At 41.6% G+C, this 9,499-nt stretch overlaps 1 protein-coding gene across 1 annotated transcript in view; it reads left to right on the top strand.

Moving 5' to 3' along the window:
• Positions 1-1,164: 1,164 nt before the first annotated feature.
• The window catches only part of GALNT13 (UDP-N-acetyl-alpha-D-galactosamine:polypeptide N-acetylgalactosaminyltransferase 13 (GalNAc-T13)), a 917,208-nt gene continuing 908,873 nt past the window's right edge, over positions 1,165-9,499 (top strand). Inside the window, exon 1 of the mRNA XM_006834533.1 lies at positions 1,165-1,554. The gene's annotated coding sequence lies outside the window, so the exon portion shown is untranslated. The remainder of the gene's footprint in view (positions 1,555-9,499) is intronic.

Genomic DNA, 9,499 nt, shown 5'->3' with positions numbered 1-9,499 from the left:
CAATTCTGCCAAAAAACTGATAGGATTTAGGATAGGAAAGTGAAGTGACATCGTTTGAGAGAAGGAAAGGGCCCTTATTTCAGTCTTTCTTGCAGATAAGAAATTGGAGACTAGCTAAGAGCCAACAGTGGCTCTTGGCTAGTTATTTTAAGCAGGGACTTTCTTGAAATCAGCAATTCCAGTTTCTTAGAAGAGTCCCACATGGCAGTTGGGGGATAAATCCCAAGTCTTCCAGACACTAATAGTAACCGAATCTTTGGTCATTCCAGAGGAAGTCACCGTTTTAAGAGCCTTACACGTCTTTTAACTCAATAAGTACTGTAAACTTTCTGCTACATAACACACTAACTTTACTTAGACATGTAAGCATTCAATCTTTTGAGGGCTTCTGTCTGTTAACATCCAAATGAGGCTTTGTAAATTAACTTACTGTCTGAGAAAGGCGTTTAAAGCCCTTCTTTTACCATAGTTAAAGCCTGACTTTTTTTTTTTTTAACTCTCTTCACAAAATTCACAGTATAAGGAAACACTATGCGTTTCCTTACAGATCATTCGGTGGCAGTAGTCACTGCTAACCAAAACACTAGGATATTGTCAGAATGTGTGAACTGTAATGGACAAGCAAGGCAAATTCTGTGAGTCCTTCCTGCTTCAGAATCTGGAAATCTTTAGCCCCTCGAACATCTCCCTGCTGGAGTGCAGAAGGCGAGGACAAGGTTGCCTGAACTTTCCCCGAGGGCTGTCCATGACCCCCTAATATTCCTCTAAAAGGCTTGGTTTTGCATTAGACTTCCAAGGTGTACACTAATCTGCTTTCACACATTGGGGCCCGAAGGGTAGCCAGGAGTAGCTCGTCACTTTTCTAGAAGAGTCGACCCTCGGATGCTCTCGGGGGCCGTGCCTGCCAAGTATCGCGGGACTTGTGCACATCGTTGGACCGGCAGCTCCAGGAGCAGCTGGAGCGCGCTCTGTGCGCATCGCCCAACCGGGAGAAGCGGGAGGGAGGAGGGAGGAGGGAGAAGGGTTGGAGGGGGGGTGCTGGTTACGTAAAAGATACCAACCCAGTGAGAGGCCTCCAGGCTGGTGCTACTGGAGAGGGAGGGGCCGTGCGAAGAGGAGGAGCTGGGAGGGAACGGGTTGGGGAGGGAGGGGGGCGGGGGCCGGGGGCGAAGTGACCAAGCGGCAGCAGCGGTGGCGGCTTTGCTGAGGTGACAATGTGCTAGGAGCCGTCGCTCAGTCTCCTGCGTCTCCTCGGCCTCCGCGCCCTCTCTCGCCGTGCTCGCCAAGCCCTCCAGCCCGCCGCTGCGCGCTATGAGGGCTCCTCTTTGGAGCTGGCCAAAGCCGGAGCCGGCTTACTCTGCTCGCTGGGAAGTGTGAATATAGGGACGCGCGAGGGATCCAGGACTGTGCGAGGCGCTCCCCGCCGGCGGATTCCAGGTGAGAGTAGACCGCGCGCTGGGCACTGGGCTGCGCGCCTTTTGGGTTTGATCAGCGTGTGAACTCAGTACGTGGACGTCGTTGCCTCTTAGTGGCATCCTTGGCCACGGATAGCAGGTCTCCGTCTTCCTCTTTTCTTCCTAATTGTCAGGGGCAGCCAAACTGATTGGACAAAGTCCTGCAGAGAGTGCCAGGGTGCGAGGTCCAGCGCCCCGGCCGGTCCTGGGGCAGTGTTGCGGGTGAACCAGATGAGGCAGCTTCCCTAGCTCTCAGAGCGCACTTGCTCAGGTCTGCAGGTGTGGTGCGAAGACCGCCTGGCACGGAACTTTCTGCTGCTGCTGGCCTTCTCCCCAGCTTTTCCTTGCCACCCCGGCTCAGCTGGGGGTTCTGGGCACACTCTGTGACCCAGTGGCGCTCGGCGACGCGGAGACTCGGCCCTGCAGCCCAGCAACTTTCTCTAGCCAGCTGCGGGAGGCGGAGGTGCTGGCGCGTCTACACTGCCTGACCCTGGGGGAAGCTCTAGGTGTTGGGCGTCTACCTCGACGGGTGCTTTCTCTTCCCTCTCCTTCCTCTCCTCTGTTTTCCAGCACTCTTCTGCATTCCAATCTCTCTCTCTGTGTCTCTGTCTCTGATTTTCTCTCTGACTCTCTCCCCCATTCTACAGCGTGTTTCACTGTTTGCCGTTCTTATTTATTTCTCCCTGCCCCTCTTGGGATGTCTCTGTGTCTTCTGTTTTTTTTTTTTTCCGGCTGCCTCTCCGTCTCGCAGTATTTTTCTCTGTTTCTGCCTCTCAGTCCCCTGCTCCAGCTGCCTAATCCGATCCTGAGGCGCCTTGGCCACAGGAACACACCCTGACCCGCCAGGTGTACAGACCTCCCTGCTGGGGGACGACGGGGACGCGCGGGTCTGAAGGCATCCTGCCCTTGTCGGGGCTGTTGAGGAGTCTTGGGCTGAGTGAGGGGCATAAGAGCTAGAGCGGAGGGCGCCGTGCCAAATTTCCCTCCTGGAGTCCGAGGGACTGCGCTGTCGCGGATCAGAGCGCACAGAAACTGTCCATTTGGACAGCGATAGCAGTTAAGTCTTCAGGTGTGGAGAGTCTCCATCCTTCACTGGCAGCTGAAAAAGAAATAGTGGGCGAACACAGAAGCTACGGGGGCTTGGGGGAGGTAACATCTAAAGGGGTTGAGGCAAAGGTGTTACTAGCAGAGGAAGGGAAGGAGCATTGGAAACAGAAATGAGGCAGTCGGCTTCAAACAACCATCCACTCAGTTTTTAGGAGAGTGGTTTGCATGGGCGAGATCCTAACCGCTCTTTTGGAAACAAGCGTAAGGGTTTGTTTTGCAGAGCGAAAAGACGTTTGATCGCTCCAGCTCGGTGAGCGGTTTTATTGAGGCCCCCAGATTTTCAGCAACTGCTTTGCCAAGTGTCTGTCTGCGGTCTCTCTCTCCGTTTATGCCCTCTAGTGTTAAAGAAAACCGCTGGTTTGAGAATATAGAAAAGTAAGGTTAGCCTATTGATGGCTCTTAGGATCTCACCCCTTCTTGGATCTTTCTCCTGCTTTCCCACACCTTTTCGTTTTTCTCATGTTGACTTATAAATTGCACTGCTGATCTTTCTTTCAAGCTGATCCCTAGAAACTCCTCTCCTGAAGAACTAGAACCTTAGTATTGAAACTGTTCTTGTGATTTAAGAGAAGGATAGAGTTGGAGAATTTTCATAGCCTAAGGCAGGCTTTGAACACACGAAATGTACATTTCTCAGCATTGTTTGTCACAAACCTGAAATTTACATATCTTTCTCTTGCCCTTTCCCACCTTCTGTTCAACTGAGAATTTTCATGGTTTCTCTTGCTTGTTTAAACAAATGGTTTTAATTCACTCTATGCTGTTTATTTCTTTCCAGTGCTTAAGTAGGGACACTGAATCTCAAATCTTGCTTAGCGAAGTGGAAGAAAGGAAGTTTTTCTGATGAAAGTATAGAGCACTGTTGATGTAAGTTAATTTTGGGCCAGAGAGACTAGAGGGGCCTTATGCTGGCTGGGTCACATATTCAGATCCTAGTGCTGTGTGGGAGAGGTCGTAAGTGCTCAATAAACACTTGTTGCTTGACTAATAAAGTAAGCAGCTGTCTAGAAAGTCATCCAGCTCTAATGAAACTATATTTGTTGTTGTTGCCATCAAGTCGGTTCAGACCCATAGTGACCCTGTATAGGGTTTCCAAGGAGCAGCTGGTGAGCTTGAACCACTGAGCTTGCAGTTCAAATGGCTTTGAGAATTCAATTAATTGAATTCTCTCTTTTTTTTTTTTTCTGTTTCACTTAGTCCTTAATGGAAATTGAAGACTAGTATAAGGAATTGAAGACTAGTGTAAAGAATGTTGGAGTCCTGGTGTGGCGCTATGGGTTAATGCGTTGGACTGCAAAGTTGGTTTGATCTGCAAGCTTGGAGGTTTAAGCTCACCAGCTGCTACTTGGAAACCCTAAACAGAGTCACTATGGAACATAACCAATTGATGGCACTTAACTGTATAAGCAATGTTTAAAATTAGTACTCTGTTTCTTTCTAGTTCTTCTCACTACATGGCCAGCTTTTAAACCAGTTCTATTCTGTTTGACCACTTGCTGAGAATTAGACATTCCTAGGCACTGTAGGATCCATCGGCAATGGACTTGGAACCACAAGGTGGACATTTCAAACCCACCAGCTGCTCCTGGGAAACCCTATGCAGGGTCCTTATGAGTAGGAACGGACTCAATGGCACTTAACAACAACAACATTCTAGATATACAGAATAAGAATCTACAGTTTATAATCTTACTGGTCCATATGCATGCATAAAAATGTAGCTTCTGATTCAGTATAAGGGTGGATATGCAAATTACCAGCAGGGGGCTGTTCCTAAACTAACAGGTTTGAAACCCTGCTCTTTGATTTTGCTCCTCTCTGCAGTTTGAAAATTGGTTGATGTTCTCTAATAGTCATTGCAGAATAAAAAAACAAGTGAGTTTAGAAATGTTGTTGGGTGGTATCCTTCAACCTTCTTACACAAAAGTAAACTGGGGCATGAAACAATTTTGCATGAATAATTTGTTTGGCTCTTAACAAGTGAAATTTTTATCTTTTAATATAAAGAACAGTTGGGTCACATTAAGATATTTTGGGACTATAAAGTGATCTATAAATTTCATCACGTACCCTAAATAATTTTTAGGGTTCCTTACTGCTTCCAAGTTACAAGAGGTGTAATAGTGCATGTATATGAAAACATGTCAAAATACCTGAAACTGTGCTGCCTCCTGATAAAAGATAATGGTAGGAATCCATGGGATACTCTGTTACATTTGGTAATATATAGTCACCTCCTAAAATAACTGGGAACTTCCATGATTCTGTGCAGGATCATTTTAAGGCAAGTTTCCTTATGAAATATTACTTCTAATTCACCTAATATTCTCATGTACTCAGTTTTTATGTTTATATGCTGTATTATAAGAGAGTAACTCTGATGTTGGTTGAAATGGCTTCTGATTGTTTTATGGATAAGAATATTGAGACATATGTAACTTTTACTATGTGTTTATCTCAGGCTAAACAGTTATGTTGCAGTGAAATACAACGTTTCCATCATGTCAGCTTGACTTTTAGAATTAGTAGCTGTAAAAGCAACACTTTATTTAATAGAGATTCTGCAGTTTGTTAAAGACTTTGGAGTTTTAGGATGAGGATGGGGGAAAAAAAACAGCTAATGAATATTTTTATTTTTTCTAATTGAACAAATTAAGTGATACTACACTGAAGTTTCTAAATAGCAAGAATAATAAATAAAATGATGAATGAGGGTAAAGCATGAATAGAATTAAGTTCCACCATGTAAAAGAAATAATGCTGTACCTCTGATGAGTGTTGATTGTATTTCACACACACACAAAAAACCCAGACAGTTCTTACAGTTTTTTCTTCTAACACAATTGCCTTATTTGATATTGTATTCACAAGTGACATCCTTTGAAAGAAAAACAAAACAAAACACTCCCTTGATTGTGACTTTTAGTACCTTATACTTCTTGGTTTTGTGGGTCAATCAGTAGGAACATTTAGACATCTTAAAGCTAATTGGATATAATGAGGTTGTTACTTTGAAGTCAGAGTGACCATATGCCTAATTATCAAAGGATTTTAACTAGCCATTGGTTCTAAATCCTTTTACTCTTATCATCAAAATAAACTCATGTGAAACCTCAAATCAAGACCTAAGCATATATACTCATGTTGACTCTGTCTATTTGATGACATTTGTTAATGTCACCTCTCATTGTGTGCACACACAGAGCATATGTCTGAAAACATTACATTTATATATCTGGTACTCGCTACTTTATAATAAACCATTAGATTTTAGAAGATTAAACATTCATTTACAATTTTTATCTTAAGGTACATATTATAATTAAGGTAATTTGTTACCAAATGATAAGCAGACATATTTTTGAAGAGTCCAGATTTCCATTGTGAAATTTAACATGTAAAGATTTCAAATAATGTTGTGAAATTTTATATGCATATTAATTCCATAATAATTGGTCATCCATTCAGAGCATTTGTAAGTACTCATTTTGGGGAGCAGAAATGGAAACTGAATACATATAATTTATTGGGTACTTGTTCCTCTTGATTCATATTTAAACCTGTATCTTTTCAATATAGTTTATTATTAATTATTGATTGTTTGATTTCTAGTCGGATTACTAAGAAGTGATAGCAAGTGACCTGAGACACCTATGTGATTCTGATTGGTTTTGAATGTCTTTTGTAAAGTTGTTTGCTGAAATTCATTTTCATCAATGAGTAGTCTATATTGTTTTCTTAGCACATCTCAGGAATTGGCTGAAATTTTGGCTGAAATTACTGATTTTTAAAACACTTTGAGGCTCAACATCTAATGTGTAAGGCCAGCTAGAGGAGAGCTGCTTTTCCTGGAAGGGCCCAACATCCCTTATAATCATCATCCAATATCCATATAATTATCATCCTCATGAACTATTATCTGAGAGTTTTCTCTCTTTTAATTCCTTCCCTACTATAATCTGGGAGAATTGTCCATCTATCACAATAGGACTAAATCAAGTTTCAAAGTATGATTTGTTAAACACTGTTGCTTGTTAATGGCTAATACTCCAAACATAGATTGAGAGGGATGCTGAGGGAAATTGCTGTTTTCATTCGAGTAAGGAACACATTTGTGATAATTTATGTGTTATGTGAGAACATTATCACACTCTCCACATCAAATATACAGGACTTGTTGTGCATTATTTTCAGAAGTGCTCACTGTTATGGGGGAGATGGGAACTGTCCAAGATAGATCACAGTTTTAACATGATGGTAAGTTCATTGGAATTTTGTTTCATACATTAAACTATATAATATTGTCACTTAAATCATCTTTAAGCACGTGTAGAACATAGCATAGTGCTTACGAAACGGGCTGGAAACTACCAGTTGTTCTGCAGGAGAAAGACGAGGTTTTCTGCTCCTGTAAGATTTACAGCCTTGGAAACCCTGTACAGGGTCGCTATGAGTCAGAACCGACTCCACAGCACATAACAACAACAATAAGAACATTATAGGAGTCCTGGTGTGGCACTGTGGGTTAATGCGCTGGACTGTAAGGTTGGTTTGAACCACAAGGCTGGTGGTTCAAGCTCACCAGCTGCTCCTCGGAAACGCTTGCGAGTCAGAACCAACTCCACGGCACTTAACAACAACAACAAGAACATTATAGGAATATTAGGATTAAACTGTCGATTGATATTTTTTTGGTAAAAGTAATATATGTGGTGAGTGGCCACTGAAAACAGAAAGAAAAATGTAAAGCATTTGCTTATTAAAAAGTCATCCAAATTAAACTTAACAAACAGTAGGAAGTGTCAACTTAGTCACTTGTCTAATGCTAATTGCTTTGATATGAAGCAGAGCACTTTTTTTTTTTTTTGCTAATAAAGTGAATTTTGACATATGGTAAGGATTATGTATCTTCCTGTAGATCGCAAACTTAATAACGGATTTAATTTCCTCTTGAGGGTTCTGTTGTATAATTAGTTTCTGATGGAGAAGGTAAGATTCGTTTACTATTGTTGTTAAATGCTGTTGAATTGGTTCCAACCCGCAGTGACCCTATATAGGGTTTCGGAAGAGCGACTGTGGAGCTTGAACTTCCAACCCTGTAGTTCAAACCGACTTGGTAGTCCAGCGCATTAACCCACAGCACCACACTAGGACTCTTAATATTAATACTCCTATAGAAGGAGAGAAAAAAAATAAACTTGGAAACAAATGTATTTAAAGTTACGAATCAGGCTGCGAACAGCAAGGTCAGCAGTTCGAAACTACCAGTTGTTCCGTTGGAGAAAGATGAGGCTTTCTGCTCCCGTAAAGATTTACAGCCTTGGAAACCCTGTACGGGTTCGCTATGAGTTGGAACCGAATCCACGGCACATAGCAACAACAACAATAAAATTTCATCTGGAGTCCCGTATGACACTGTAAGATAAGCACTGAACTGCTAATGCCAAGACTGGCTGCTCAAACCCAACCAGCCACTCTTCAGAAAACATTGCTATGACTCAGAAGCGACTCGACAACACACAACAACAAAGGTATATCTGGAGTCCTGGTGTGGAGCAATAGGGTAAGTACTGGAATGCTAACCTTTAGATCTGTGGTTCAAATCCACCAGCCACTCCTTGGAAACTCTATAGGGTCCCTATGAGTTGGAACAGATTCAACAGCACTTAGCACTACCACCACCACCAAAGATACATCTATTCTAGCTCACTTCTGATGGAGTTAGATGGTAAATTAATTTAGAAATAGATAAAATATATAAAATTTATTGGATGCTTAGTTTGTACTACTACTATAGTAAATAAGTACCTGGCAGATATCATACTTAATCCTGACAACAGTCATATGAAAAGCTGGTAATATGACTATATTACTGTAAATGACTTCTGGTATGGTGCTGTAAAGTCAGTACTGTACAGTGAATCACAAGGTCAGCAGTTCGAACTCACCAGCTGCTCCTTGGAAACCCTATACAGGGACACTACAAGTCAGAATTGACTCATTGACACTTAACAACAGCAACAAAAGCAACTGCAAATGATAACTCACCTGCTCAGCATTACACAGCTAGGATGTTACAGTCAGCCTTCACATTATTTCTGTCTCCAAAGTCTGACATTTTAACTGAATAGTAAAATTGGAAAAAAATGAAAACAAAGTGAAGTCACATCCTAGGATTATGAATATTTTCGTTTTTGTCTAGTAAAAGTAATTTTAAAAATCTGCTTATATTACCATTATTTTATAAAAGAATGGACATTTTCAATCCAAGTAAGGTAAAGAGGCACTGTAAGATAAGAACTGGACTGTTAACCTCAGGGTTGGCAGTTCAAACCCACAAGTTGCTCCTCAGAAACCTTATACAGGGTTACTAAGAGCTTGAACCAACTCAACAAGGAAGAAAAAATGAATCCCCAAATTAAAAATAGTTCTTTAAATAGATTAGTTCTAACATTCCACATATTTTTTTCTACAATGCCTTATTTTTTTCTAATTTAACCTGATTTCATTGAATTACAGATTGATAATTTGTTTCATCACTGTTTGTAAACTATTTTTGGGAGCCTTGCTTAATCTGAATTAGTCTGATATACAGGCATACAACACCGGCCAGTATCCATAACTTGAAAATATTGATGACCTAGTCTGTTCTTTTTCTAGTTGAAAGTGTGGATAACAAAATTTCAGCCTAAGAAAGAGCTAGTGATTGATCCAGCCTCTGATAATTGCATTAGTGTTTATTGAAAGGATTGGATATTGCAGATGACTTATTCCTTTGTGATGCTTGCTACAGATCACTGTTAGTGGTGCAGTGGTTAAGAGCTCAGCTGCTAGCTAAAAGGTTAGCCATTAGAGTTTACCTAGCAGCACCATGGGAGAAACACCTAGTAATCTGCTTCTATAAAGATTGTTGTTATTAAGTGCCATTGAGTCTGTTT

The sequence above is a fragment of the Chrysochloris asiatica genome, unplaced genomic scaffold, assembly GCF_000296735.1.
Source record: "Chrysochloris asiatica unplaced genomic scaffold, ChrAsi1.0 scaffold00012, whole genome shotgun sequence".
NCBI classification, from domain to species: Eukaryota; Metazoa; Chordata; class Mammalia; order Afrosoricida; family Chrysochloridae; genus Chrysochloris; species Chrysochloris asiatica.
This window is presented reverse-complemented; position numbering and strand designations above follow the sequence as displayed.